The 7484-nt window shown below is 38.9% G+C and overlaps 1 non-coding gene across 1 annotated transcript; it reads right to left on the bottom strand.

Moving 5' to 3' along the window:
- Window positions 1-6298: 6298 nt before the first annotated feature.
- On the bottom strand, window positions 6299-6405 carry LOC136228176 (small nucleolar RNA R71). The gene has a single exon (XR_010688510.1). It is a non-coding gene; the product is annotated as a small nucleolar RNA R71 (small nucleolar RNA).
- Window positions 6406-7484: the final 1079 nt, after the last annotated feature.

Genomic DNA, 7484 nt, shown 5'->3' with positions numbered 1-7484 from the left:
AACGAGCTCAAGAGACTTGGCAAGATCTTTACTGAGGAAGAGCAAGTCAAGAAGATACTGAGGAGTCTTCCTAAAAGCTGGCAAGCCAAGAAAACTGCTGTTGAGGAAGCTCAAGACTTAACCACCTACAAGTATGATGAACTCATTGGCTCGCTGCTGACCCATGAGATCTCAATGAAGAACTTTGAGGTGAAGGAGAAGTCTGAAGACAAGAAGCAAAAGTCTCTTGTCATGAAAGCTGACTCCACTGATGGGAGCTCAACAGATGATGAAGAAATGGCAATGTTCACTAGAAAGATGAAAAGGCTGTTCAGAAAGAATGATAAATATTCCAAGAAGCCTTACAAGAAGTTTGATAAGTACAAAGCTGAGTCCAGCGACAACAAGTACAAGAAGGACAGCTCAAAGCCCATCACATGCTTTGAATGTCATCAAACTGGCCATATCAAATCAAGCTGTCCTACCTTGAGGAAGGAAAAGAAGAACGGCAAGAAGGCAATGGTGGCAACCTAGAGTGATAGTGATGAGTCATCATCATCAGAAGCTGATGCCACTGAGTCAGCAAAGATCTGCTTCATGGCAGATGAGCTTGCTGAGCCTTGCGTTTTTGAGCATGCTGACCCCTCCATTGCATCTGACGATGAGGTACACTCAACTGAGGTAATATCACTACCCCTGCTCAGAAATGAAATGATTAATGCCCTGAGTGACCTCTACACACTTGTCAAAAAGTGTAACAAGAAGGTTAGAGCACTCAGCAGGCGATGTGATGAGATTGAAGAGGTCAAACTGAGTGACCTTCGTTATCTTCTCCAAGACAACTCAACTTTGCATAGCAACGTAGAAACTATGCATAAGTTTGTCTCTAAGGTCCAATCAGATTCTAAGAAACTGAGAAAGGATGTCACATCTATTCAGAATCAATTCAAGGTTCCAAATAAAAGAAATATTCCTCTGAACACTCAGTACCGAAGTACTAGTCAGCAGAGATGGAATCCTCAGCGGAATGTCCAGTGTGACTTCTGTGGGAAGAAAGGACACACCACAAAGGTGTGCTGGCATGCTCAGCACTGGGGTGCTGACCAGTCAGTGAGATATCCTAAACGGAAGGTCAGCTGTGACTTCTGTGGGAAAAATGGACACACTGTCCAAGTGTGTCGTCATAAGATTAAATATGATGCTTTACCTGCTGAGCCTAACAAACAAGGACCCAAAAAGACTTGGGTACCTAAAGATAACTAGCTATATTGCAGGTAAGCCTGAGGTGTGCTGAGAAGTCAAAGATGTGGTACATTGACAGCGCATGCTCGAGGCATATGACTGGTGATGAAACTCAGTTCATCACATTTGTGCGTAAACGAGGTGGAAGCGTAAGTTTCGGAGACAACAAAAAGGGTAAGATAGTAGGGTCAGGAAATGTTGGTGGTAATCCTACTATTGAGTCAGTCTCCCTAGTCAGCGGACTTAAATATAACTTACTCAGCGTAGCTCAGCTATGTGATGATGGGAGAAAAGTTATATTTGATGACACTAGATGTAGAATATTCGAGGGTAAAACAAATGAGTTGATTTATCGTATTGATAATGTCTTTATGCTGAATTTAGAAAAGAAATTTTCAAAAACTGTATGCTTAGTGTCAAAGGAAGAAAATTCCTAGCTATGGCACATGAGACTTGGTCATGTAAGCATGGACCTCCTGGCCAAATTAGCAAGAAAGCAATTAGTTGAGGGATTGCCAGAACTTAAGTTCGAAAAAGATCAATTATGCAACGCTTGTCAAGCTGGAAAACAAACCAAACAATCTTTTCATAGTAAAAACATCGTCTCAACTAAGTGTCCATTAGAGTTGCTACACTTGGATCTCTTCGGACCAGTCCAGCCGCTGAGCTTGGGTGGTAGAAGATTTTCCTTGGTCATTGTAGATGACTTTTCTCGGTACACTTGGATCATCTTGCTGAGTAGCAAGGATGAAACCTTTGAGACGTTTTCAACTTTAGTAAGAAAACTTGAAAATGATAAAGACCTTAAGTTAGCTCACATCCGAAGTGATAATGGTGGAGAATTCAAAAACCAACAATTTGTTGAATTCTGTGAAGCCAGCGGCATTGACCATAATTTTTCTGCTCCTAGAACGCCTCAACAGAATGGGGTTGTTGAAAGGAAAAACAGAACCTTGGTTGAAATAGACAGGACAATGCTGAGTGAGCATAAGCTTCCAAAGTACTTTTGGGGAGAAGCTGTCAACACAGCTTGCTACATACTTAATAGGGCTCTAGTCAGACCCATATTAAAGAAGACTCCCTACGAACTTTGGAAAGGATGAAAGCCCAACATTGGATACTTTCGTGCCTTCGGCTGTAAATGTTTCATTCTAAATACTAAAGACAGCCTTGCTAAGTTTGATTCAAAAGCTGATGAAGCTATCTTTTTAGGATACTGAACAAACAGCAAAGCATACAGAGTTTTCAATAAATGAACTCAGGTCTTAGAAGAGTCAGTACACGTTGAGTTCGATGAAACTAACCATGCAGGAAAAGACAAGCAGCTGACTGAGGATGATCCATACTTAGCACCCGCTGACCAAGAAACAGCCGCTGAGTGACTACCTCAAGGGCTGACCAAAGGTAAAAGTGAAACTCAAATAGTTTTTACTGACCAATCTATACCTGCAGAGATTGTTGAAACACAACCAGCTCAAGACATCACTCTACCAAAAGAGATCAGAATACCAAGAGGACACTCAGAGAGTGCCATTCTTGATGCTGCTGAAAACACCTTGATGACAAGAAATCAACTCAGGAGATACCTCAGCAACGTAGCATTCGTCTCAGTTCAGGAACCAAAGAACTTCGCTGAAGCTGAGCACGATGAGTTCTGGATGAGTGCAATGCAAGAAGAACTTGATCAATTCAGAAGAAATAAAGTATGGGACTTAGTGCCAAATCCAAGAAGCCAGAAGACCATAGGAACAAGATGGGTCTTCCGCAACAAGCTGGATGAACAAGGGAATGTGGTCAGAAACAAAGCAAGACTTGTAGTTCAGGGCTACAGTCAGCAAGAAGGTATTGACTACGGTGAGACCTTCACCCCAGTGGCAAGGCTAAAGGCTATAAGAATTTTATGTGCATATGCAAGTTATATGAATTTTAAATTATTCCAAATGGATGTTAAGAGTGCATTCCTTAATGGAGTTATAAATGAGGAAGTGTATGTTAATCAGCCTCCAGGGTTTGAGGATCCCAAGTTCCCAAACCACGTTTATAAACTAAAAAAGGCTCTGTATGGTCTCAAGCAAGCACCACGTGCTTGGTATGAGAGGCTGACCAGTTTCCTGCTGACTAGAAATTATGTCAAAGGTAAAGCTGATACAACCTTATTCATTAAGAGGAAGGGTAAAGATACCCTACTGGCTCAGATATATGTTGATGACATTATTTTTGGTGCCACTAACGAGTCAATGTGCAAGGAATTTAGTAAGCAGATGCAGACTGAGTTTGAAATGTCAATGATGGGAGAACTCAACTTCTTCCTTGGACTTCAAATCAAACAAGGGAAAAATGGCATCTTCATCAGTCAAACTAAATATGCTAAGGAGATATTGAAGAAGTATGAACTTGATAATTGCAAGCCAATATCTACCCCTATGGGCACTGACACTGTCCTCCGCGCTGACGAGAATGGTAAGTCAATAGACAACAAATTGTACCGAGGTATGATTGGTTCTCTACTCTACTTAACTGCTAGTAGACCGGACATTCAGTTCTCAGTATGTTATTGTGCTAGATATCAATCTAACCCTAAGGAATCTCATTACATAGCTGTAAAAAGAATCCTTAGATATTTGCAAGGCTCAGTGAATGCAGGTTTGTGGTATCCCAATACTCATGATTTCACACTCATTGGATACACTGACGCTGACTACAGACGAGACAAGCTTGAACAAAAAAGCACCTCAGGAGGATGCCACTTCCTTGGAAGCTGTCTTGTGTCCTGGTTCAGTAAGAAGCAGGTGTCAGTAGCCCTGTCAACCACTGAAGCTGAGTACATTGCTGCTGGAAGCTGTGTTGCTCAAGTCCTATGAATTAATGTTAAGCCCAAAATATACCTAAAATATCATATATAAATACGTTAAATTTACATTGAAATCGTGCTAATTATATTCATTTGGAATACTTTTACGTCTTTATTTACTTCTTTGATGCAAGGTATTTAAATATTTGGTAAAATCCAAATAAGAGCGAAAACGGAGCTAGAATGGAGGAAAAACCTTAAAAACGTACCAAGAATGCATATCAGTCAGAAGAACGCTCGAGGAGGACGAAAAGCAGTCGAGAGACAGGGAATAATCTCTCTGTCGCGACTGAGATTTTGAGAATCTCAGTCGCGACTTGCGGAGGCCGGCTCGGGGGAAAAACGAAGTTTCAAGCTCGCCCCTATACCCCCTGTCGCGACTGAGATTTTCAGAATCTCAGTCGCGACATCGAACCTCCCTGCACACTAAACACATGTTTAAAACGGAAAAACGCGTCTGTTCGTTCGGATAAAAGCGACCCTTCACCAGCAGACACGACCCATCATTTACAACCCTTCAACAACTATAAATAAGTGATCCATTTCAAAAATCAAGGTTGGTTAGGTTGGAAAAGTTAGAGAAATTAGAGAAGAAAGTTGTTATGTCGAGTTTCTGATTCAGAAAAGAATCAAAAAGTTTAGATTTCATTTCTGTGTAAACAATCGTGCTGTACACGAATTGTATTTAGATTAGTTATAAAAACAGTATTAGTTTAGTTTTCATTCTGATAGTGGACGAGACCAGTCTCTATTCCGAAGATCCAGCGAGAAGAATTGACGGCTGAAGCGCATGAGGTTTGACGAACCTACGAAGTTTGAGAGAAAGACTGACAACCCGGATCTCAAAGTTTTCGTTGCAATGCTATCCAAGTTTCTACTTCTCTGTTAACTTGTGAAAATTCACATTTCATTAATGATATACTTATTTATTCAATACATTCTTACTGTTGTTATTTTGATATTGTTCTGACAAAATGATTTTCAAAATGATAAATTGGTGTTTTTCTTAAAACGTTCTATTCCATCTTATTCATATAAGAACTTTGTTGAACACTTAACAAATTTAGTTTTTATGGATGACATGATCGCTGATCGCGGCTTATCAGAAATAAAACACTAGTTTGATTAAGGTAGGAATCATCTCAACACCAGGGGGATTTCTATGGTTCGAAGCCATTTAATTGAGTATATCGCTATATTGTTACATGTCCATAATCTCACAAAGTTAAAGTTGCTTTCTTTGCTTTATGAAAATAAGTTCTATTTTATTCCGATTACGGAAGTATCTGCTTTATAATCAAAATTCCAAAACGGAGTTGTTCTCTAAACTCGATATAATCCTTCTATCTAATCCTAATTTACCAAAACCAATTCCATCAATTAAAACGTATTTCTTTTATTAAACCTAAACACGTGATTAAACCGAATTAAATAAAGTTTTAGTTAAAAAGCATTCCCTGTGGGTTCGATATCTTTTATTACTACAAGCGTATACCGTGCACTTGCGGAAATTGCTCAACAAGTTTTTGGCACCGTTGTCGGGGAACGCCAAAATTTTTGACAAAATTTTAAATTTTTCGTGTTTCATTTCGAATCTAGGTTTAAACATACTTATTTTAACTTTTATAATTTAATAATTTTCATTTACTAATTTATTTATTTTTCAAAATTCTATTTTGTAGGTAGTTTCGGTTCGTGCAAGATTTCAGGTTCATGCACAGTTCTCGAAGTTCAGGCATTGTACCAGACCATATAGACCCAGAAATTGAGAAAACCATTAGGAAGAACAAGAAAAATAAGAAAAACAAAAATAAGACCCCAGTAAAAACACATACCGAGCCAGAAAAAATGGCAGACCCACCAACACTTATGGAATACGCTAGGCCAGGTGTGGCCGGTGTAACCAATAGTATCGTTAGACCCAGAATCACCGCAAATCAATTTGAAATTAAGCCAGCTTTGCTTAATATGTTGCAAAATAATGTAACATTTTACGGGTTACCTAACGAAAATCCTAACACCCACTTAACAAATTTCATAGAAATTTGTGACACTTTCAAAAATCCAGATGTGACTGCAGAAGCAATCAAACTTCGCCTCTTTCCTTTCACTTTGAAGGATCGAGCCAAAGAATGGTTAACTTCTATGCCAGCCGCAACTTTTGCCACTTGGGAACAATTAGCCCAAGCGTTTTTATCTAAATATTTCCCTTTAGCAAAAACCGCAAGAGTCATAAAAGAGTTAACATCTTTTTCTCAAAATGATAATGAGACTCTTTATGAAACTTGGGAACGTTTTAAAGAACTTCAACGTTTATGCCCACACCACCAATTACCCGCTGAACTTTTAATGCAAACATTTTACAATGGACTAAATCCTACAACTAGGGGTTCATTAGATGCTATGTCGGGAGGGCTATTTATGAAGAAAACATCAGCCCAAGCGAGAGAACTTTTGGAGGAAATGGCAATCAACAGCAGTATTTGGCCCGCGGAACGTGGACATATGCCGGTGGCAAAACCATCATCCTCAACCACATCATCAGTTAAAGGTATAGTTGAACTTGATCCAGTCGCGATGCTACAAGCCCAATTTTCTGCTTTATCGCACAAAATTGACAAGTTTATGGCACCACGCGATACCAATGGCAATCCAATCCAAACGGATGTGGATTACGAAAATATGAGTGAGATCGAACAGGTAAATTTTGTCCAAGGGCAAAACCAAACTAATTATCCTTATTCTAATACTTATAATTCTGGATGGAGGAATCATCCTAACCTTAATTGGAAAGATAACAGTAACAATAATATTAGTGCTAATCAAAATCGTACCACTAATTATCAAAATCAGTCAAGAGATACGATTAGAACTTTATCTTCTAAAATCGACAAGTTTATAGATGCTATCAGTGGAAAAATAAGTAATCACGATGATGGTTTTAAACGGATCGAAAATAAATTCGATCAGCTTATTAAAAACCACTCATCTAGCATCCATAATTTGGAGATTCAAATTGGTCAACTTGCTAAATCAATTCCATCCCGAAAAGAGGGAAGTCTTCCCAGCCATACGGAAGAAAATCCGAAAGAGCAGGTGAATGCTATTACTCTTCGTTTAGGGAAAAATTATCAAGGGCCTGAAATGCCCAAAGATGCAACATTATCAGGAAATGATTTACCAAAGTCCAAAGAGGATATCTTAAACACAAAAATTTCACCATCTGACGCAGGTACCAAAACTTTTGTACCCAAGCCACCTTTTCCGCACAAAGTCCGAAATAAGGACTATGATAAACAACTTCTAACGTTTTTGGATAAACTTACAAATTTGCACATCAATTTGACATTTATGGATGCAATCACACAAATTCCTAACTATGGTAAGTTTTTAAAGGATTTGATTTCAAAGA

Source organism: Euphorbia lathyris, chromosome 4 (genome assembly GCF_963576675.1).
Source record: "Euphorbia lathyris chromosome 4, ddEupLath1.1, whole genome shotgun sequence".
Taxonomy (NCBI): Eukaryota; Viridiplantae; Streptophyta; class Magnoliopsida; order Malpighiales; family Euphorbiaceae; genus Euphorbia; species Euphorbia lathyris.
Note: the sequence above shows the minus strand (reverse complement) of the source record. Positions and strands in the feature narration are given on the sequence as shown.